The 25,505-nt window shown below is 39.5% G+C and overlaps 1 long non-coding RNA gene across 1 annotated transcript; it reads left to right on the top strand.

Moving 5' to 3' along the window:
* Positions 1–22,899: 22,899 nt before the first annotated feature.
* On the top strand, positions 22,900–25,084 carry LOC310777671. The gene is made up of 3 exons (XR_014552754.1): positions 22,900–23,135; positions 23,948–24,023; positions 24,317–25,084. It is a non-coding gene; the product is annotated as an uncharacterized lncRNA (long non-coding RNA).
* Positions 25,085–25,505: the final 421 nt, after the last annotated feature.

Here is a 25,505-nt window from a genome sequence, read left to right as displayed (position 1 = left end):
AGTTCCTCCCTTGAATACCAAGGTTTCCATACCAACAGATAATAGAGAATGAGATTACAGACTCGATATAGGCACAATAAAACAGTTTCATCAGAGTCCTGTCAACCTGGAATCTAGCAAGCTTCCTTAGGCAAAAGAGACGTTGTTGACCTTTTTTGCACAGCATTTCACAGTTTAGATCGAACTTCAACTTGCTGTCAAAAATAGTGCCAAGATATTTATAATTGGTCACCAAGTCTACTGGTTGCCCATGGACAACACTGTTCTGGGGAACTGGGGAGGATCGTCTAAAATCAACACAGATCTCTTTAGTCTTTGAGACGTTAAGTTGGAGGAAGGCTTCTTCACACCATGACAGAAAATCATTAAGAACCTGGCCATGGCCGACCTCATCCCCATCAAGCAAGCTGACAATAATGGAATCATCAGCGTACTTGATGATGAATCTGTCGGCATGACGGCTAAAACAGTCATTTGTATACAGAATATACAAGAAGGCAGACAAAACACACCCCTGTGGTGAGCCGGTCGAGGATGTTAAGAAGCTGGACAGAGTTCCGTTTACTCTTACTTGTTGTGATCTATTTGTAAGGAAGTCCAAGATCCATCCAACAAGACCTGCGTCTAAGCAAAAAAGGCGTACAAGTTTCTCAACCAAAATGTGAGGCTGGATCGTGTTGAACGCTGAAGAAAAATCTACAAAAAGCAGCCTGGCGTGGTTCCCACTGCCTTCTAAGTGCTTACAGACAAGGTTGAGTAGGGTAGCTGTGGCGTCTTGTACACCTCTCTGTGCTCTATACGCAAACTGAAAGGGGTCGAGCAGGTGCTCAGTTTTTGCTAGGAGCTCTGCTATGAATACTCCATCAGAGGGCAGATCCTTCCTACCCATGCTCCTACCCTACATAATGAAGAAGACCTACTCACACAGGTGTGCTAGATAATTAGGAGGCCAGGCTGCATGTCTGTCTGTGTACCTGTGTGCTCTTATGAATAAATCCACAAGTCTGAACCAGGGTTTCTTTATTGAATATAAGAAACATTACATGGTACCAGGAGTGCAAGTGTCATGGAAAGTGTGAAGCCGCCTGACGCTGTGAATTGGACAGGAAATGTGGACTATGAATGGAGGACATTCAAACAGCGTTTATACTGTACCTGCAAGCCCTCGGACTGGATACCAAACGAGACGCACGGAGGATAGCACTGCTTCTAACCGTCGCTGGTCCTCAAGCATTGGAGGTATTCAATACATTTGTGTATGCCGATGGACAAGATAAAGACATGTTCGACACAGTTGTGGGCAAGTTTGATGAACTGTTCACCAAAGAAGAATGAAACCTTTGAACGCTATGTGTTTCGCTCACGCACTCAGCAGCCTGCTGAGAGTGTGGATGTGTTTGTGACTGACTTAAAGCTGAAAGCTAGAACATGCAATTTTGGAGTTCTACATGACTCAATACGTGATCAGCTGGTGTTCGGCATAAATGACAGAAAAGTCAGAGAAAGGTTGTTGCGGGAGACTGAACTTACTTTGGCTGGAGCCGTGAGGATATGCCATGCCAGTGAATTAGCCCTGCAACATGCTAAAACATTCATTGATGGTGATAAAGATGCCCCAATTGCAACAGTGTCTGGACGGGCACAGAAACAGAGAGCATGGCAGGCAAAACACCAGAAAGACTGAGACTTTTAATTGTAAACGATGTGGCACTCGACATGCACCAAAACAATGCCCAGCCTATGGCAAAGTCTGCAACAAGTGTAAAGGACAGAATCACTATGCAAAGCAATGCGTGGAAGAAAGAAGTGGAGATGTTCACCTCAAATGATGATACAGTATTTACACGTTTTTATGCCTCCACTGGCGACAGCCAGGCCGGAGGTATTATTTTCTTCTTGACCTGTGCCTGTGCCTGTCCACTATGTTGTGAGTATTAAAGGAACAGTTCACCCAAAAATGAAAATCATGTTCTCTCCTCTCACCCTCGCTGTGAAACACAGGTGAAGCTTGTCCATATAACACACAGTGAGGTTGCCAGCAGAACTCGAGAGAAAACCATTCACCATTGGCTTCAGTTGTACTGAAGATGACAATTTTTTTATTTTTGGGTGAACTGTTCCTTTAAAATGCCATATATAAGCTCCTGGCCTGCCCCTCGGAGGAAAGGACAGGCCTGGATGGGTCAAATGCAGAGGACATATTTCACCGGCCACCATCAGCATGAGTGTGTTGTGGCTACATGCATGTGTTGTAGTGTGTTGTGTGACAATAAAGACGGGCTGCCGTCTGAAAATCGTTTAAATCGTTTAAATCGTTTAATCGTTTCGTTTAAATCGTTTAAAAATCATTTATTTACTGACCTGTTTGACACCAGCAACCAAGCAGGAGAAAATAGACCAATACAGATAGATAGAGGCCCCGCATGCTTTCGGTGAACACTGAAAGAAAGAAAGAACACAAAACGACTGAGCTGGACTGATGACGTTTGAAAAGGATCCTATTGTTGCACCTATAATCAGAGGCAGAAAAGGGTGACATACAGATATGTATGTCTCATTACTTAATTGGCACATTCAGTCGTCAACTCTCCCCCGTGATAACTGATGTGTGGTGAGCGTTCTGGCGCAAACTGGCTGCCGTGCATCACCCAGGTGGGTGCTACACATCAGTGGTGGATGAGTTCCTCCCCTGATATGTGAAGTGCTTTGCGTGTCTTGAAAGGCGCTATATAAATCCAATCTATTATTATTATTATTATTATTATTATTATGTATATATGGCACATTCACACCTCCACAACTTAACAGGGCCGCTGGAAGTCACTTTAAGCAGGGGGTGCTGGGAGGAAGGGACTCTCGGTGGGGCCCGCCCCGCCGGGATTTTTTTTTGTTTTTTTTTACATTTTTTTGCCATATTTAGAGGAATATCTCATTTTAAATTAACATTAGGATACTGTTGTGATGTAATTATTCAGTATTTTCTCCTTTTCTCACTCATTCAGAGCAAAGAGGGAGATATATAGCATGATGATAATGCTCTATATCTCCCTATTTGCTCTGAATACACCAGTTAACATGACACAGACTTAACATGATAGAAATATTATCAGCAAACTTAATGACTAGACTAATTATTCTGATCTGAATGGCATATATCAAGAAACATTGACTCCTCTCTTTGCTGTATAGTGGGAGGTGCATTTTTGAGTAGGCTATTAAAATAGCATGTCAAGTTCACATTTCTTTATTGCCAGATTAAACAATTCGTATTGGTTGTTGGTTGGTTCAACACAGCATGTAACTTCCTTCATTGTTATTGTTGATAATTCTATTTAAATAGGCTACATTTTCGTTTCCCGAAACATTCTTAAACAAGAAAGGAACATAGTGCACTGCAAAATATTTTTAATTACATTTGTAAAAAAAAAAAGAAAAAAAATTGGGGGAAAAAAATCTAGGGGGTGCTGCAGCACCTGCAGCACCCCTACTTCCCGCGGCCCTGCAACTTAATGCAGCACGTCAACAGTAAAATAGAGCGCAGATTGGTTTTCAACTATTGGAATGTAGCCTAATCTGTTTTACATGTTTGACATGAAAGAGAAATATTTTTGAGAGAACACCATTGTCTTCAACAGCTGTGCAAGACTGCAACATTACTAAGAATAAAAACGCAAGCAAAAACGAGCATGTGACAATATAATCTTTGCTTACATTACATTACATTACGTCACTTGGCAGATGCTTTTATCCAAAGCGACTTACAATATCACATTTTGTCAACGGTAGATAATTCAACTATGCAACACAATCTATGACAGCTACAACTTTTTGAAGGAATAGTACTTGTAGAAAGTCGTTTCAATTTCATTGAAGATCAATTGACTAAGATAATTTTCTGCATCCAGACAGTCTCGTCTCGTCTTACCTGATTGGGATGCGGCAACAGTTTCTGGTTGTTGTCCTGTGTCCTCTCTCAGACTGGTCTCAGGATGATGATTGCAGATTTAAGGCTGGTACAATGTTGTGTCGACTGCCAAGACAGAGGCCAGGGCTTAAATACAAAGAGAGGAGCTGTTATCATAGTCCTGCTGAATAAGGAAAGATGTCAATGACAGATAAAGACACAATCATGTATGATGTTCTTCAAAGAGTACAATACAGACGGATAAATAAATGTACTTATTAGGACGTTGTGTTCTAAGGAGTAGCAGTCAGATTGTATGCTGAGAGATGGGGCCACAGAATATGAGAGATTGGTGCATCTATGAGGTCATAGGTTGGGCAGGATTGAACCAGATAGATAGAAAAGGGCAACTGTGCCATTTTATAGTCTATGGGTGAGTTTGCTAGATACAGTAGTTAAATAGTTAAAATTCACAACACTGCTGATTACAGTGTAACTTTGTAATTATGGGTTACTAATAAAAGTGTGGCAGGGTAACAAAACAAGAATTCCAGGAATTAAGGGGTAACAATGTTGTATTTTACTTTTTATTTTATTTGTTATTCAACCTTTATTTAACCAGGTTTGTCCCATTGAGATTAAAATCTCTTTTGCGAGATAGACCTGGCCAAGAATGGCCGCATGCCGTACAGTTCAGACACAACATACAGTAAAACTCATAACAAGACAACAGCCGAGCTCAGAGTGCAATACAAAAAGGCTGCAGAGGAAAATACAATCAAAATATCAAAACATTCGCAATTATTAATAGAGTCAGATTCATGGACTTCACAATACCTTTAAATTCATTGAGAGTAACTACCGGTAAGTCTTTTATTTTAAGCCCGTTCTGCAGGCTATTCCATCAGAAGGTGCGGAAACAAGGCCTTCTTGCCCAACTCAATCCGAGCTTTAGGGACAGTAATAAGCAAAGTGCCCTGAGACCGTATAAGTGCCATGCTTTTGAGACAGAAAGACAGATAAATAACAAGAGGAGTCTGACTATGGCCTTATAGATAAACATACTCTACCAGTGACTATAAGCCGACGTGTTGACAGTGCAGGCCAATCAGAAATGGGAAGTAACAAAGTACAAATACTTCGTTACTGTACTTGAGTAGGATTTTCAGGTATCTGTACTTTACAGAGTATTTATTTTTCTGACAACTTTTTAATTTTACTCCCTACAATTTAACACAAATATCTGTACTTTCTACTATTTATAGACTCTGTGAGTAACTAACCCGTGAGTGAGGCTAAGGACTGACTGGCACAGTCCACTGGTGAACTGCACACCATGCTATGTCTCTTCTTCTGACAGCCAGAAGAAATATTTACAGTACTTTGGCAGATCGGTTGGCAACAAGGAAAAGCTCAGAGACAGACCCAAGTTGTACAGAGCCATCTTGTCAACACATCACATCTTGTTAACAACAGTGTGCAGCTATAGGATGCTCTATTTATTGGGCCTTACATTTTTCTGTCAATCCCTCTCATCCAATTTGTACAATCACTTCTTGTATTTCTGTGTCTCTGCTGAGTGGAGAGACTAGTGTCCTCTAGAGAGAGAGTGGCATCAGCGGAGGACCAAAATGCGAGACTCATTAGCCAATGAACAGCCAGGAATGGGTCTCGCGCTACTTTTGCATGCTAAAATAAAGCTGATAATGTACAATTTGATTCAAGGGGGGGAAAACCCTTTCAGAGTACAACACAAACTGTCTATTTTGCTGCAACTCGACAGTGCTGCTTAATCCAGGACCTTACTTCCTGGAACTCTTGAGAGTAAAAAACTGGTCCATTGGAGTCCATTGTCGGGACTCTTCTATCTATATGGCTCTGGGAGAGACGCTCTCTGAGTCCTCCAAATATGTTGTTATAGGGTAGAAATCAGTGGAAGAGAATTGGAAGAGTGATAGGAGGAAATTGAAAATAGGATTTCTATTCATACATTTATGAAGCTCCTGACTTTTGATGAAATAACAGAGGTAACATTCAAAGTAGGGTTTGACCGATATGGTTTTGCCAAAGTCATTACCGATAGCCTATCATTCTTTTTTCTTCTTCTTTTTCTTTTATACAGTAGGTTATAATCAATAGTTGATAGTTGATAAAACAATTATATGGATCCAGTGTTTCCCTATGTGCTTGGCAGAGTGGGAAAGCCTCTGAAACAGATGTCATGATGTGACATTTAAACTCTCCACTGATCCATACTAATGACATTCTGTTAGGTGGTTTGGCAGCACAGCTTTCATTGCAGACTGACACCCTGAGGCCTTGGAGTGAAATACTCCCTCAACACACTGGCATGCTGTCTCTGGTCAGCCAACTGAAACAAACAAACAAACAAACAGAGGTGGAAAGAGTACGACAAATCCTACTCAAGTACAGGTATTGATACTTTAGTGAAAATTAACTCAAGTAGAAGTAAAAGTACTACTCCTGGAAATTACTCAAGTAAGAGTAAAAAGTAGCCTATTTAAAAGTACTCAAAGTACTCGAGTAAAAGTACATTTGCGTTGGTTAGAAACTAGATTCTCTGCTCGAACCCGGCCCAGCCCGTTGGTCGGGGCCGTGTAGGACCGGAATTTCCTCTCTATTCCTCTGACCTTTTTTCCCCCTTTTTTATAATTCGGGTAATATTTGTTGTTATAATCCAAATGTTATATGTACATTGTAACCTTAGAACCTTATCAATTCATGAGATTGAAGAGACAACACAGATATAGTTTTTAGATAAACAGTCAACTTACTAAGACAATTTCACACAGAACGTGCACGGGCTTGGGTCGGGTCGGGCTTGTTTCTTTGGGCCAGATCTAAGCTTTAATTTGGCATTACTTTTTTAAAATGTTTTATATTGTACTTTTGTACCCCGATACATTTCACACATCTAACACGTTACGTGTTACCTAAGCTGTCCCTGTCTTTATCTGTCTTGTCTTTCATACTGAACAGCTCATTCAGATGCAGTCCCAATGCTACTGTGCTGTTTTAATAGTGTGCAAAACAAAAATCTTAATTTACTCATTTACTCAGTACATTTAAAAATACTCAAGTAGAATATCTATTATTAAAATTACTAAGTAAGACTAAAAGTATAGCATTATAAAAAAAATACTTCCTAAAAAAAACTACTCAAGTACTTTTACTTGAGTACTTTCCACCTCTGCAAACAAATACTATTAACCTTATATGAGGGAGCTTCGTCCAATATGACCGATCGCTATTTTTTTTAATTATTTTTAATAAAAGGCCAATATCTATTTCAATCATGAGAGACCAGAGGGTAGAATTAACAAGCAAGCTTTATTTAAGAATGGCATGGCGATAAGAGCTATGGCAGTGATACTCAACTGGCGGCCCGCGGGCCACATGCATGTGTGGCCCGTGATGGAATTGCATTTTTTTTTTTTTTTTTTTTTTTTTTACAGTGCACGTGAACGCAACATGCAAGATACCCGCTGAATAGTGTCCAAATGTTCATGTAATTCTGGCCAATACTCACACTTCTGTTATAGCATTTCAGTCTGGAATATGGAATATCTTTCAATAATATGATTCAGCTGCTAAATTGTCAAATACCGCCGTCTGCTCGCTACCCAGGCACTTATGTATGTACTTAACCTAACTTAACCTAACTAACTATCCGGTGTGCACAACATTGTCAGACTAAACTCCGGCTGACACCTACAATCCGCTACAGAAAAATGTATATTGATTGTTTATTAACTGGGCCCTGGCCTTCTATCATTTCATGAAAGTGGCCCCCGGGCAAAGCAAGTTGAGTATCCCTGATCTATGGCATGAAACGGCATGGCAACTAATTCTGGCAACTAATTATATGGCATGGCAGCATGGCAACTAGTTCTTTGGCGTAATGACTCCGTGGTAAGATGTAAGATCCCCCCCGTAGGGGATTCTTCAGGAGTCAAGACAGACCACCATAAGGCCTTCAGCGCATGTAAAGCTGTGTTTCTACTCTGCTCTTAGTGAGCTCATGGGAGCCATTTTGCTCAAATGTTAAGAAGGCAAATAAGCAAACTAAATAAATAAATAAACAGATAAATAAAAATAATCATTAATAAATCATTAAAATCTGTGTTTAAAAAATAAGCCAATTATCGCCTTTCCCTTTCAGCAAAGTTAAAGCCGTCTGCTCCTTCCCCAGCAACTGTGTTTCACTAACTCCTTTTGTGTCATCACATCAGTCCACTGACATTTCAAATCAATCAATGATGACATGTGCAGATTTTGTGCTTTTATTTTGTGCTTTGTTGGAGTGTGCTGTATTAAAGCTTAAATTAAAGTAGTTAGTAAGCTACTGAAAAGGTCAAGAACAGCTGAGAGACAGTCATAGGTTACTCTGCACTCCTAGAAGTCCAATACTGCCATCTTTTGCGAGTTTAAGGGTACTGGAGCCACATGTCATGCCAGCTTGTTGTTGAATCATTATCATTATTATTATTTGAGTAGTAGCTAATAGCCTATAGTAGCTAGTTACTAGCTGCTAGTAGTAGTAGCAGTAGTAGTGTTGTAGTAATGTCTCTATATTTCGAGTCCAAGTCTAATCTTGGCTGATGTAAACAAATTATCTTTGAATATAAGTAAAACAAAACTCATGATATTTGGAAACAAAAAAATAGAGAATGAAGTCACATTGAGGATAAATAACATCAAAATTGAAAGAGTATATGAATATAAATTTCTGGGAGTGTTAATTGACCATAAATTAAGTTGGAAATCTCACATAAATCTTGTCAAAAGAAAAATGTCTAAAACCACTGCTATACTATACAGATCAAAAGAGATCTTGAACCAAAACTCATTATACTTACTATATTGTTCCCTTATAGTCCCATATATGGCATACTGTGTGGAGGTATGGGGAAACAATTACAAAACCAACATTGAGCCAATTTTTATCTTACAAAAAAGAGTTATACGAATAATCAAAAGAGCAGAGTACCGTGAGCCTACCAATGCCTTATTTATAAACTTAAACACACTAAAAGTCTGGGATATAGTTAAGCTTCAAACCTTGTTAATAATGTTCAAGGCTAAACATAATCTACTTCCAGAATGTCTTCAGACGCTGTTTGAAATTAAAAATACCCAGTATGATCTTAGAAGCACAGGCAATTTTGAAACAACATGGGCAAGATTAAACACTAAACAACATTGTGTGTCTGTGAAAGGGGTAGGCTTGTGGAATTCCTGTGAGGGGGACTTGACGATGTGTGGTTCGATCAGTGCATTCAAAAGATTGTTTAAAAACAAGACGATAAGTAGGTATAGAGAGGTAGACTAATCATGTATTATTGTCATTATTATGGATCATGAAGCAGACTAATCATGTATTATTGTCATTATTTATGGATCATGAAGCAGACTAATCATGTATTATTGTCATTATTTATGGATCATGAAGCAGACTAATCATGTATTATTGTCATTATTTATGGATCATGAAGCAGACTAATCATGTATTATTGTCATTATTTATGGATCATGAAGCAGACTAATCATGTATTATTGTCATTATGGATCATGAAGCAGACTAATCATGTATTATTGTCATTATGGATCATGAAGCAGACTAATCATGTATTATTGTCATTATTTATGGATCATGAAGCAAAAAAAAAGATAAAAAAGAAGGAAAAAGAATAAAGAGTAAACAGACAACAAAGACAATTAAAAAAATAAACAAAAATAAAAATAAAAATAAAATAAATCATGTACAACTATTAAATATGCATTATAAAGTATGAGCAGGAAGCATGTTCTTTTTTTGTTTTTCTCCTTTTTTGTTTTATTTTCTTATAAAGATTTACACTTGTTTTCTTTCTTTGTCATGTGCTGTATGTGAATAGGGTGGGCAAAATAAGCTTTTAGCTTCAGCCCATACCTTTTTTTGGTCAAGATCTATGTAAAATGTGTTATGTCTATTGTTTTGATTATATGAACATCAAGGGTATTGTACATAGTGTTTGGATGACCAAAAATAAAAATCAGCAAAAATCAAATCTTGAGTCCCCAGTGTTCGAGTCCGAGTCCAAGTCCGAGTCGACTTTGAGTTGAGTCCCCATTAGCTGAGTCCAAGTCTGAGTCTGGAGTTACGGAACATGAGTGTGAATCCACATGTATGTGCTCTTGCACGAAATTGTCACAATACTGTATTTTAAACTGTATTTTTAGCTATCAATATCTTATGCACTAGAAAGCAAGATTAAATTCATGTTTGGTGTGAAAATTATGTATAAAATGGTTTATCGATTGGTATCAAAGAACCGTGTCATACTAGCTTGTCAGGAAGGTTATTAACATAACACTTGCTCTTACAAAACAGCATTAATCTCAGTTGAGAAGGGAATTATGGGTTTTGTCCTTGAGCAAAACTCACATTACTGCAGCCTATGCTTTTAGACATTACATGCTTTTAGTGTTAACTGTGAAATGGTTTGATATTTAGGAAGAAAGGGGCTTTACATAAACAATGAAGTTCAGCTTAGTGTGGGGGGGACTTTAACAGCAATGTTGCCATTGCTTCATCTCACTGTGGAGATTAGAGACAAGTTCAGTTGTAAGGTGTATAGCTTAAAGAGATTTGGGGTTAGCTCGCAATCACACTGGTATGTCTAATCACAGCCTAGCAGCGAGTCTGCTGTACCTCATTCTTCTAAAGCAGAAAGAGACCAGAGGGAGATGTCTCGTATCTAGCCTCCAGCATTAAATGCAATACACAAGCTGATCAACTGCATGCCCGTTTTCTGGCTCACTAAAATTGTAACAGTTGCCAAAAACAATCCAGTAGGACCCAAACCAAGGCTTTCAACTTCAGTACAAGTGGACTTATTTTTCATGAGTTGAAATAAAAGATCTAAGATTTGTTTCTATATGCATGCAAAACTTCTCTGTAACTTACATTTGTTTAAATCTGTGTGAGCAATTCTCCTTTACCAAGATAATATATATCCACCTGACAGGTGTGACTCGCATATCAAGATGTTGATTAAGCTAAAACTGCACATTTGAGTGGCCTTTTATTGTGACCAGGCATACCTGTGCAACGCTGTTCAATCAGAATCTTGATCTTGATATAGATTATCTTTGCAAAGAGGATTTGTGTGAACAATTTTTTAGAGAAATAAAGTTCTGCCTTTTGTTGCATAGAAAACGTCTAAGATATTTTATTTCAACTCATGAAAAAAGGGAGCAAAGATTGCCCACTTAGTTAACGGTTAGATAAAAGCATTAGGCATAAATGCATTATTCAGCAAGATGTCTAACATTAGCTGTCAACACAACAAAGCACATTTGGACTCTGACGCTACTCTACACAGTGGCCCGTCTGGAGTGTCAAAGCGATCTGTTTAAATTTGCCGGTAACACTTTACAATAACGTACACAAATAATGTAGTAGTTACTAGTAAACTAATCATTAACTAATAGTTAATGAGTAGTTAATGAATAATTCGTCATTAGTCAATCACTAGTTAATCATAGTTAATGAGTAGGTAGTCATTAGTTAATGATTAGTATCTAAGTTCCTGAGTAGAGTAGTTAATCATTACTTAATGATTACTAAATGTCAGCTCCTGAATATAGTAGTTAATCATTAGTTACTGATTAGTCGGTCAGTTCCATGAGTAGAGTAGTTAATCGTTCGTTAATGATTAATAAATGTCAGTTTGTGAATATATTAGTTAATCATTAGTTAAGGTCACATTGTGAGTATAGTAGTTAGATACAGTCATTAGTTCATGATTAGTTGTTAGTTCCTTAGTAGAGTAATTACTCATTAGTTAATGGTTAGTCAATGGTCAGTTTGTGAGTATAGTAGTTCATTGTTAGTTATTCATTACTTAAGTATTACCTGTACAAAGTTACTCTTTTGTGTACCCTATTGTAAAGTGGTGCATCATACTGAGTAGTTTATGAGTACTTACTCATTACCTGTGTACCCTAATATAAAGTGAAACATCATATACTTAATAAATTCAAGACTTGTTCCAGGAGAGATTTGAACCCTCAACCCCAAAGGGTGTAAGTTCGGTTTTCTACCAACTGAGCTAACCAGCCTGTCAACACAACTTAGTCGGTAGAGCCATACTATGGATCTGTAGAGCCGGAGACCAAGTATTATAGTTTTGAAGGTATATTCCACCCAAATACTGTGTGTACAGTACACACATGCCAGTGTGTTCTGGAAACACACTGGCTGACAGAGTGCCTCCTACAGACGTCAGCTCACTTTTGAATGGCAACAGCCAGATGAAAGAGTGAAAACCATTGAGAAAACCAGTCTTAAGAGGTCTGACCTGGTGGCACAGACGGTTAGCTTGCTGCCCGGCAGTATTGAGCCCCCCATGGCTCTTGAGGTTGTGTGTTCGAGTCTCAGTCACTTTTGAATGGACAGCCAGAAGAAAGAGAAGAAAGTGCCCACAGATTAGCTACTTAACTATTTCTAAATTGACTAAAAGCTCAAATATATCCTTTTGACCTATAGACCAAATCACCGTGACGTCACCATGTAAACAAATTTACTTCCGGGTACCACTTGGGGAAGGCGGCAGGTTTAAATGTGCGTGTTGTCAAATAAATGCTGTCAAACCCTCTCGTTGTTTTCGGCCGACTACTTTCAATTTAAATGGTTAAACGGTTGGTAAACATGCTTGTCCAACGTATCTAGCCTTTCTTCTGTGTTTGTTTTATGTAGTGTTAGCTAGCTAATAACGTTTGTTTGTCTGTCAAACTCGCTGTTTTTTTGCAGACTCGTTAACGTTACAGACAGAGCTACTGACGCCACGTTAATTTAATTTAGCTTCAAGTCTACTCTGGTCTGGTCCAACAGGTAAATTAGCTAGTCTGGTCTCCACTAACGTTAGTGAAAGTGTTGTTATGAATGATATTAAACAACAACACAACACGGACAAACCATTTTTGTCTTCTTTGTCTGTTTTTGTCTTCAACACGTCAGTTTGTGCCGTCCACCGCCATTATAATGTGTGGACCCAGGGGTAACCGGAAGTAAATGTAAACATCCCCACTGATTTGGTCTATAGACCAATTATACGCCTACGTCACAATGACAACAAACAGCGTCAGATGCGCAAGACGGAGGCAGAAAGACAGACTCCGCGCAGCCCTGTCAAGTAGTTTTCCAGTGGTCCGAAAACTATTCGAGCTAGATATGTCTTCGTGTTGTGCAGTGCGATGCCAGAATCGGAAAGCTATTGTAGCAGAGTATTCGGGTCCGCCTATTCACACTTGGTTAATAAAATAATAAACGATAGAGCCAGGCTGTAACGTTATAACCAGCTTCACCTTTATTCTCCCCACATATCCTGTTCTACGGCAACCGGAGGGAACATACACAGCCTCGCACACACGCAATAGAACACAACACAACACTGAACAGTCTGTTACACTATCAACAAAGCAAGGACTAAAGTTTTACCGAATCCCGTCAACTCATACTGCTTTTAATGCTAACTGTAGGTGTCTTTGGTTGCAAGCCCAAAGAGGAAATCGTTAAAAATGCCCGACTTTGCAGTGCTCGCTCATTTCATATCAGGTATGCTGTAGTAGGCTGCTAGTGACAGCCACATCGCTCGGTTAGTTAACAACCAAGTAACGTTAAATCAAATGTCATTATTGAGTTGAACTGATTGGAACGAGGACATCATTAAAAATGCCCGAAATGTAGTGCTCTTCATAATCAGGTAAGCTGCCTGAAACTGTAGGCTGCTCAGCCACATCACTCGGTTAGAACGACCAAGTAACGTTACATAATGTCATTATTGAGTTGTGTGCATTATCAACATAACAATATATCTTTGCAAGTTACAGAATAATTATCTACGCTATCCCCAGTTATAAAGGAATGCACGATATATGTATTGCTGGCCACTCTAGGCTTGGCGAATTGACAGCGCCAGTGCGTATGGTATGGGTCTGTAAGACGTATCCCATTAACCAACGTTAATTTCGATGCATAACATTGCTTATCACTAGGCGATAAGCTGTGGTAGTAAGCCGAGAACTGCATTTTAAAACTAAAATCTAACTGTGTGTCGCAGATGGAGCACAGAGCAGTCCTGACAGCGGCGTCTTTCACACAGCTCTGTCTGTGTCAATGAGCGGCTCCGGGTTTTTTGCCTACACGATGCGTGCGCAGCTCCATGTTGACAAGCTGTATAAGGGGTCTATAGACCTTATTCACAGCGCGGCCATCTTGGATTACGTCATCGCACAGGGTGGCAACGCGTCTGAGCCTGCGTTACAACCCATGTAAACAATGGAGCGGTGGTCCCAAAACCTGCAGTTCTGTTCCACCAATTTCTTTTGACAAAATTGATAAATGGGCAGATGACAACGTCAACATCCCCAAAAGGATTCAAAAGAAGGGCTACAGTAACTGGATTGAAGGGTACATCCACGATATTCAAGGTAAATTAGGGTGCAACGTTACTGTGTACAAAGACTTGCTATCTGTGCAGTGCTTGCTCCGCCGTCATATTAACTTCACTTATCGTGATTTTTGCATGTTAATCATGAATCAATCTAACACGATTAATTTGTAATCTGACAACTTTAGTAGCGCTAACATTGCTGACTTCGTCAGTTAGCTGTAAGTAGATAGACAGAAAACCACAGAGAGCTGAAATTTTACTGACATCGGAAGTACGTTTTGTGCGTGTTGGTACCTGCTGCCGCTATGCGTAAAAATAACTTTTTGAAAAACTGCTCTAGACTCAGTATATGACATGTCTGGATCTCTTTGCAGTCTGTCAACAGTGTCCATTTCTGTGGATCTGTAGGAGGCGCTGTCGCTCTGTGTATCTGCCTGTAGGAGGCGCTATGCTGGTGATGTTAAAGACAGGGCAGTGCTGTAATATATCTCCTTCATCAGGAATCGAACTAACAGTCTAGCCTGGGTAAAACCATCCCCCACGTGACCTGCTCTCAGACCTGCTCTCAGTCACTAGGTGACTGGGAACTGAGAGAGCAGGTCACGTGGGGGCTGGGTTTACCTAGGCTACTAACAGTCTACCTGTCAGACAGAGACAGTGACCGCAGCCGCTCAGCCGACTGAGCTATGAGCTATTGGGAGTTAAGATTCTGATTTCTACACACTGTATTCACACTGACAATAACACAGCATAAAGAGTGAGACAGGTGAGATTTGTACCAGTGAGTTGAGCTAGAGTCAGGGACTGACTAGTCTCCTTCATCATCTTATTTATATCAGTGTTCAAACTACTGGTGATGATAAAGAAGGATCACTGCTGCAGCTTATAATGTGTGTACTTTTTAAGAAACTGCCTGAAGCTGGGATTGAACCAACAACCTTTGCATATCACACAATATTCACATTTATCTGAATGAGCTATAACCCACTTTCTCTTACGCTCTTATCATATTTAGTCAACCTCATCCTGATTTTATTTAGTCAAGTTTTCGTCAACTAAGTGTCTAAGTATTTTCATCTCATCTTAGTAAAAGAAAACCGTAACTATTCATTAGAATTTCCAAAGTTATTGTAAAGATATATTAATCTGTTATTCTGGAATTGTTTTAAGGTTTGAATGTGCAATACAGACACAGATGTTTAACTTCTTCTTCCTGTTCTGATTGGATCTCTTCCCAATTCATCCCTCCCTAACATTTTTAGTCTAGTTTTCACCAGTGAAAACAGATAGTCGACTAACATTTTTGGGCCAGCGACGGGAGTTGCTGGCCACTACAAACGGCTGTGTCACCAGCACTGTTGACGAGACTGTTGAAGATAGTTCTTCTGTCCACACCAATCAGAGGAAGCCTTTCAGTGTTACTGTATGCCTATTGCCACTTTTATTTAAATACAAATATCTGTGTTACCCAAAGATATGTGGACATCCTGGACTTCACCTCACAAACCTTCTTACCTCAGTAGGCAACTGACATACACAGTGTGTCACCAAGACACTGCCACTGCTGCTGTGTTTCTCCTCTGTTGTTGGACAATTTGAGCAATTAATCACCAGAAATGGCTGAAATATAATTGGGCTTCTAATGTAATTAGTAAGCTGATCTAAGAGTTTAAGTCTAAGTCCATGTGTGTGATGTTCATGGTTCATACTCACAACTCTTCTCTGGGCACTTTTGTCTTTCCTCTGGCTGTCACCATTCAAAAATGACTGAGGGTTGAAGCCACGACCTCAAGGGTGACTGAGGCCTCAATGATGCAGGGCAGCAGGCCAACTCTCTGTGCCACCTGCCATCTTAATGCAGGTTTTCTCAGGGCTTTAAATGACTCTTTCATCTGGCTGTCAACATTCAAAACTGACTGAGGATCGAACCCACGACCTCAAACGTGACTGAGGTCTTAAACACGCAAATGCTGCATCCGGTATCAATGGGTTAATAATACTAGGCAGCAAGCCAACTCTCTGTGCCACCAGGCCAGACTTCTGAAGGTAGGTTTTCTCAGGGCTTTAAATCACTATTTCCTCTGCTCTGGCTGTCGCCATTCCAAACTGACAGAGGCTCGAACCCATGACTTCAAAATTGACTCAGCTTTCATGCATTATGTGCACCTTTTTTGTGGGGGGAAAACATACACAAATTATGAATCAAAGTATAGTCTTTATGCATCTTAAAATATGTTTTGAAGGGATCTTTTAAGTTTAATAGTATTTGAATTCTATGAGTTTCTATTCACCTTGCACAGAAAATACTTTTTACTTTTATACTTGAGTACATTTCAGAGCCTGTACTTTTTACTTTTACTTGAGTAATTTAGTTGAATCAGTACTTTTACCAGAATCTTTTTTACACAATTAACTACTTAAGTAAAGAAAGTGTGTACTTTTCCCATCTCTGCTGGTCAGGGAGTGGTGTGTGTGTGTGTGTGTGTGGTGAATACGCCATTGTTCAGAGGGCATAACGACAAAAGCTCTGTTCCATCTGTGAGCTTCTGTCAGCTGTTTTTACTCTGAAGGGTTTGGCTCCAGTTTGGATCTCATTATCAGTTTCTCATCTTGCTGCTGATTCCTCTGATCCATGTCCACTGCCAAGGGTATAAAGACCATGTGCTAAACTGAGGGACTGCTGGTTACACTTCAAGCCTTGGCAAGTGGCACACCCATCAAAGTCTGAGGACCCAGAGGGAGATGTTTCAAGGGTGTAGTTGATGTGCAGATGATTGAAACCTTTTCTCTAGTGGCAAATAAATAAGAATTTACCCTGGCCCAGCAGTCCGACCACCTGGCCTAATGGACAAGGTGTATGATTTTGGATCAGAAGACTGAGGGTTTTAGTCCATTTGTGGTAAACATTCCAGACAATTCCAGAAGTTTCTTTTAGAGCTTTGGAAATAATTTATTTTCACTACAATTCCATCCATAAATAACACAATGACAGAATGTTTTATTTTGGTATTAGGTTTCATACACTTTGTCATAAAAAGTTAAAATCTTATCAGATGGGGGACCCTGGGACAAAATCTTATTAAATGGGGGTCCATGGACTAATTTGTGTCAGGTTAGGGGGTCCTTAATTTCACAATTTATTACAAGGATAAACCCCTTGAGATGAACCATCTAGTTTTCAAGCGGGTCCTTAGTACAAACATACAGAAGAAAACAGGTAATACACACATACTGTAAGCTCTCCCAGGCCTAGCCACTCCCCAACCCCCTAGTCCCCCAAAGATAGCATAATGCATACAGTGAAAATATATACTGTAAATGTACACATACCCAGATAAAGGTAAATTTACATGCATGATGTACCATGAGCAAGTTATTTCAAAATCTCAAACATAATTAGAAGCAAGAGCAGGTTGTTTGAAGATAAGTGAGGAGAGATGCCTTAAAGGAATGAAAAGATGTGGTAGATCTAAGAGAGCTATGTAAATTGTTCCAGCGATAAAAAGCCATTTAAAAAAAGTCATAAAAAGATCTCAAACTAGTTTTTATTTTAATTGGAAACAAACATTTAAAACTACAAAATACAGAAAAAAGTGCACAAAGTAAAGCCAAATTATTCTTCTCTTTTTTGCTGACTGGCCGTTCACTGCAAATCGTTCCACATTTGGCCAATTTACGATGATCCAGTTCCTGTTGCTTATGAAGAGCTATAAAATGTGTAATGGGTGTTATTTAAAAATGTTCAAAAAGTATAAGTAGGCCTACACAAAAAGCTATAAAATGTAAGTCACTTCCAACCTTGCTTGCACCAAGTAGATTCAATGACTGAAAGGCCTGCAGTAAGAAGATTTGTTGTTGTAAATGTGAAGATGTTGGCAACTGAGGAACTAGTCACACCTTTTCTCTGCAGAAAATATATTTATTTGGGAAACCAGGCATCAAAGGCCTGCATTATATTAGATGTGACTCAGAAAAATAACAGTATAAAGTGCAGTATGTGTGTTACAGTTCTATAGTATTCACCTTATGTAGCCCCGCCCACTTGACCCAGTTGTGTTATGACCTCCTGTTCAAAACACTGTCTGTTTTACCAGTAGCCTGTACTACGAATGTTGGATAAGAAGATCCAGGATCTGTCCCTTGATCTGGTTTGTCTAAACCAGATCAGCTCGATTGTAGTTAACTTGTACTACGAACCTCGTTTGCCAGTCGTTAACTCGAACCAGGTTTTTCTAATCAAGTTGACTGCGCGTGCACATGAAAATGCCCGTGCACACGAGCTCGTGCCCGCAAAAGAGGCGTGGTTTTTAACAACTAGCCAATCACAATGCAATATGGACCGCTCAGCTCAGAACCATAGCTTTTACAGCGCCAGACACGCCTATTTCCTCATTCATCAAAGCCATCGACTACTATGTCAGAATCAAAATCCGCATTGGATATTTTTAGTCTGTTCCCGAATGACTGTCTAAAGTTACCACTTTTATTCACATCAGTCATTTATTTGAAGAGCGGTTTCTGCCTCCACGTATCCTACAGCAGCTGAATTCACCCTCTCAATGAACTGCGAGTGGAAGCAATGTGTAGCCTAATGTCTCAGTCCAAAATCCGTAGACCATTTAGGCTCAACGAATAATAATGATGTCATGTTTAGTCGCACTGATTGAATAATTCCTATAGGCTATCAATAAAAAAAAGAATGATAATAAAATTAAAAGAGGCTTCTGAACGACACGGTATGTGCGGGCATAGATTTCATTTATAAAAAATAGCCTATTTTGTGGTCACATATATTGTCAGCAGAGTCGCATATCTCCATATTTCATATAATGATGCTGGAAATATGAAGTTCAATCACATCATACAGGCCAAAAGCAACACTTGCAGCTGCAAAATGCAGGAGTAGGCTAGATATGAATCATCTTAATATGGGATCGCCTGTGTAGGTGATCCCATATTAAATTGCTTAGATGTAGTAGGCCAGCATGTAAGCTATGACTATTTCAATTCCAACCCAACGTCAGTCTCAGCTCCATTGCGCACACGGCACCGTGCGCTTTGGAGACGTTTATGTAACCTTTTTATGCCGGTTTAGTGATATTTCTCCACTCACTATTCAGCTGCAATCGATCAGCGGGATCAAACAACGTATCTAGGCTACTTGAGAGCACAAAAATGAATATATAAAAACATATTCCAAAGTGGTATAGGGCTTAATTAAAATAGCCAACAAGTGCAAGGCTTTAGTCCTTGATTAACATTAACATTGATTACCATTACTCATTCAACATTACAATTCGTGCTCCTTCGGGAAACTCATCCAGAAAGGGGTTGGCCATTTTTCCAAACTGCTGATTCGATTGGTTCGTGGGCGGTGGATTTAAGGTCTAATCTTATCCTTGCAACTTAACCTGCTACGGACCAGGTTAAGTGTGAAGCATAAGTTGCTATGGAAATATATGTCGGTAAGAAGTTAACTTGCTTTGTAGTACGGCCAAACCAGGTTTAAACCTGAAGTTACCTCGCTAAACCACTAAACTGGCTTTGTAGTACAGGCCTCTGGTCACTAGTACTGTACTGTCACAGGAAGTGTAAACACAATAGGAAGTAACAGGCTGATCCCTGTGTTGGAACATAAGGTGGTGTCTGTTGAACAAAGGTCTGGTACAAATACACAGTGGACAGACTGCACAGTGGCACACCTTCTGTACAATAGCAACACTACTGTAACACACACAACACTAACCAGCAAGTGCAGTGTTACAGTTTCCTGGGTCCAGACCTTCGAATCTGCCTACTCCACAGAGTTGGCTGCTTCTGATCTGGCATCATGACATGTAACAGCAGTTTCTCATGTTCCAATATGGCCCAGCTAGCAATCTGCCGCTGCCGCTAGTGGCCCGTGGTCGCATTTTGAGCGGCCGGGCGGCGGTGGCATTCCTTCAGCGGCCATCCGGCGGCCCACTGGAGGATGCCGCTACCTTCACTCTGGCGGAATGCCGCTGGAGGGCTAGCAGCGGCAGGCCGTCGGCAAGCCGCCAAGAATTTTCCCTCTCTAAGTACCACATCAGCGCTGGAGGGGCGCTGGTGTCTGGCCGTCGGCAGATAGGCCAAGATACTCCATCCATTAAACTGCATTCATAAGCATTATGAAACTATAGCTCTAATTTGAAACGATGGGCTAAGTTCTGTTCTCTTTTGTTTGAAAGAGACTATTTAATGGATTTCTGTTTTTATTAGGCTACACAAAGGCAAAAATACCTTCACAGCATTCGAAAATGAACTTAGCAAGATTTTCCAAAGCTCTATAGGCCTATGGATGAAAAACACAAATGCCCAAAAATTATACATTGTATTTGAGAAGTTTATTGTAGCCTATTTAATTTCTGTAGTAATTGTTTTGTCCGTGCAGCATTTACTTTTTATTTATGTTGTTCTCTCAAATTTTTGGGTTAGTCTTTGAATTAAAAAACATAGTGGACAAACATTTCTAATCACCTGTGTTGGAATGTTCTTTGAATACCAGAAATCAAAATCAATAGCTTATAAATTCACTTTGTTGAATTGTTCACGCCTGAGTCGTAAACCAGAGCAAATTAAAATACAACCGGATGGATGTTGGACTTTGAATGGTTTTGAATGACCAAGCAAAGTGGTCTATAGCTTATGTGCTTGATAGTGCATCCATGGCCTAGCCACTTGACTTGATGTCTAGTGCAGTGGTTCTCAAACTTTAAACTGACACAAATTAGACAACGGAGCCTCATTTGATAATATTTTGTCCCAACTGATATGATTTTTAGCTTTTGTGACTACCCTCCCATGTGTGGTCGTCACAATGTTTTATAATATAAAGTGTATGAAACCCATGACCAAAATACTCATGCATTCTGTCATTGTGTTACTTATCTTTGGAATTCTTCTGAAAATGAATTACTTTTTTTGCTGGGTATACCCCTGGAAGCCCCTCAAGGACCCCTGGGGGTACCTGGACCCCACTTTGAGAACCTCTGTAGATTTTTTTTAATCAAAAAGCTCATTTCTGGCAGTTTGTAAGTAAATAAATAAAATTACTGTAATTAAAAAAAAAAATCCATTGTTCTCAGGTGGGACAAGGCCCAAAATGATCACTGTAAGCAGAGTATTGATCACTATAAGCAAATTATTCATAACAGCATGGAATAATTCAGGACCAAGGTTTTTGATCAATATAAGCAGTTGATCACTATAAGTATGTATATATATATATACACACATAGATCCTTTCCCCAAAATTTGAATATCATGGAAAGTTTTCTTCCATAATTCCTTTCAAAAAGTGAAACTTTCATAGATTATAGATTCATTACACACAAAGTGAAATATTTCTAGCCTTTATTTGTTTCATTTTTCATAATTTTGGCCTACAGCTCCAGAAGACCCCCAATACAGTATTTCAAGAAAGTATTATAGTGTGAAGAAAATCAGCAGTTACTTCTCAGTTATGACTGACTCCAGCCTCAGTCCACTCCCTCTGAATCTCTGCCAAATTTTTTGAATCGTCTTTGCTTGACAATCCGCTGAAGTCCACGGTTATCCATGTTATTTCCATGATATTCAATTTTTTTAAAGGATCTGTATATATGTGTGTGTGTGTGTGTGTGTGTGTGTGTGTGTGTGTGTGTGTGTGTGTGTGTGTGTGTGTGTGTGTGTGTGTGTGTGTGTGTGTGTGTGTGTGTGTGTGTACACAAAGGGGAAAAAATCATTTTAGGAGTAGAATGTGAATCTGTATGAATTTTGCAATACAGATGTGGAGACAAAAGATCACTTTTTTCCCCTGCAAAATTACTCATAATTGGCCTAATTTTAATTTATGGATAATCTAGCATTGATGCATTTCTACTTGAACATGTCAAATTTGGAATGTTTATAGAAGATAGCAACATATTTTTGGCAAAATATTGTATAGGCCTACACAAAATTTAAGGCACAACAGGGCTGTGTCTACCCAGTTGTAGCCTAATTTAACCTCTGGAACAATTGTTTTGTCCCTGGAATATAAATAAATAAATAAATAAATAAATAAATAAATAAATAAATAAAGTGCAAATAATAATAGGTAGATGTCCAAGAAGAATAAACGTGGGTCATTTATTCACTGGGTATGCAGTGTTATATTTTTCAGCCAGATGCAGGATGATGGCTCTCTCTCTCTCTCTCTCTCTCTCTCTCTCTCTCTCTCTCTCTCTCTCTCTCTCTCTCTCTCTCTCTCTCTCTCTCTACTTTATTACACTGGTCAGGTCTGCACTGCAGTCTATATATCCCCCCCCCCATGTCTCATCTGTATCCATTTGTCTGATGTTATTTTTGTGTGTGTAATGTTAACAGTTTGAAATAAAGATTATTGGGAGGGAGGGGGGGGGGGGGGGTTGAGAGTGACGATGGGAAGTTAAGAATTTTGGCACTTTTGCGTTGCCGTAGTGTGACGTTGTGTCTGCGTCCAGGCCATTGAGGCTACGTGTGTCCTGGCGCCATTTTATGAATGGGATTTCAGGAAGCAAACATGCGCCGAGTACTGATAGCAACAATCTTTGAAAAAGTCGTTTTAAACCATGACTTGTCTTCACCTATCTACAAAACACAGGACTGATTATAAAAGCGATATACGGACAATAACAGACCGGTTGGTGGCGATCATCCGCTGCCTTCTTGCAACTTCATCACAAGAAAAACAAGACGTGCACGACAACAAAGAACACTGAAAACTTCGGGGCTCTTTGAAAAGCAGATCGGTAAGAATATTTAACGCTATATTTGTAAATCCTATTGTGCTCTGCTGCGATCTTACCATTAGCCATTTCGCTGGTTAGGCAGATAACAACAAGTTAGATGGCTAATAGTTAAATGACGTTGTGTAGACAGCTTTTTGTGTTACACATAGGCCTACAAGTAGCAGAGGCTAGCGTTAGCCACTCTACCCAGTGAAGAAATGCATGGGCCATCTACATCTTGTTAAAAACCTTCCACGTTTCTTGGAGTAAAACGTAAAAAGGCATCGGTTGCAAACATCTATTTTGTGCTCATTCTGGATATATCAATACACCATTTAACGGTGTTATTCGGCCGTTTAACGTTAACGTACATAATTCCGTTTGCTTTCGCGGCTATAAACAGACAATTGATTAAACTAACGTTACAGAGTACAGCCCATTGTTAGTGTGTTGCTGCTCACGTTAATTTACTGCGTGCATATTCTTCTGTTTGCGTGCACGGCCATGTAAGATGAGATCAAAACTAACGTTACAGACCGTTACAGTCTGTGACTGTTAGTCTGTAAATCGTTTGTATTATTTATTTCCTTTTACCCCCACACTGATGCAAGCTCTATTTTGGACCAAACAGGCTTGAGATGAGCCATATGAAGCTGCTAGAGTCCAGCAGCTGCATAAATACAAAAATGTGAAATTATTATCGCTTATCGGACAAGAGAAGCAGATATTTGTCTGTTATAGGTATCAGCTCAAAAATCCCTCCTAGCAGCATCATAAAAGGCATTCAAATAGCTATTTTATTTTTCTAATGTAGCTCCCTTTGTTTGTTTCAGGTTGGGCCAATGGACAGCTTTGTCAGAGACACATTGGCGGAGTGGCAACTTCAAGACCTCGTAGATAGTTTTAAAGGTAAGGTTTCTATTTTATTTTTTATAAATATTCTTATGGAAAATTATTATTTCTTTAGCCGTAGCTTGGCCTCGCCTGCCCTATTGGCACGCCCGTGTGTGTGTGTGTTGCTCTCACTAAATATTATTGCATCAGTGATGTCACAATGCCTCCATGTGTATGTGTGTGTGTGCCCCCCGCCCCCCTTTTTGTTTTAATACATATAAAATTGTACTTCAACAAACTGTAATGACTAGTATTCATGTCCTCAATCTTTCTTGTTCACCTCTCGTCCATCTCTCTCCGCTGCATAGCTGGGTTTCGGAGGAGCCGGCCTTGTCCACCACGTGCAACGCCGTCAAAGAGAAAAAGACCTGTGACTCCCTCTGCCTGCAAGTGTTCTCGAGTCCAGGAGTCCAAGTCCAGGACTCGTGACTCGACTCGAGGCACTCGTGACTCGGACTTGGCTATCCGCCTCTTCAATGAGACCCGAAACCCTCCACAAGCCCATGCCCCCCATGGACTTATCCCACAGACACTTGAAGACACTTGACATCTTTCATATGGACATTATTATCCCACGGCCATGGACACAACCATTACACATCACTTAAGGACTTACTGGGCATTTTATGGACTTATTACACGCCACGGACATTTACATGGACTCCACTATGTCACTTTCAAGGTCTGTTACTTTGCACTTTAATGCAAATTAATTTGAAAATTGCCTTTCTGTCTGCCTGATTTGTATTGCTGCGCTGCATACTGCACAAAGACAAATTCCTCATTTGTAACATGTTCATTATGGCTATTAAGTAAGCTTGAATCTTGAGACTATTGTTTATTTATATACTAGACTCCCCCTGCTAGTATTGACTTACAATCATTACAGTCCTTGATAATTACCCACCTATAATAACACACAATTTTATATAAAATTTACTTTTTGGAACACGGTGGAAAAGGAATATCTATGATGTGCTGCTGTGCGTGACTTTATGCCTGTTTTCTATTTGTATCTTTATGACTGTTTTATTTGACTATTGCACTATTTAAGGCAGATTTTGCTTTGCTTTGTTTTTTTTATACATTATTTTTGGCTTGATGTGTTTTTTTTAATATATAGCCTACATAATATGCAACATATAGCTACAGAGTTGTCAAGTTTTTTGCTATTTGCAATGCACAGTTGTCAAATCATCATCCTTTGATTGATTTCTTATGTCCATAAATAAAATAACAAAAAGTTCACGGATCTGTTCTCCTTTAAATTATTATTGTTGTATGAATACTCACATATTATCATTTAAATCATTGTAATTATGTGCATTATTGAAGTGGTTCTCAACCTTTTTTAACCAAGTAGACTACCTCAGAAATTACCACCATATTTAAGAGGAAGGGAGCCCTGCCAGTGGAGAAGCACTGCATGCAAGCATTAGCATAACAATGTATATGGGGGCTGGGAGGTGCAATACCAGCGGCATGCCATCAGCGTGC

Source organism: Poromitra crassiceps (assembly GCF_964638095.1).
Source record: "Poromitra crassiceps genome assembly, chromosome: 6".
NCBI lineage: Eukaryota > Metazoa > Chordata > Actinopteri > Beryciformes > Melamphaidae > Poromitra > Poromitra crassiceps.
This window is presented reverse-complemented; position numbering and strand designations above follow the sequence as displayed.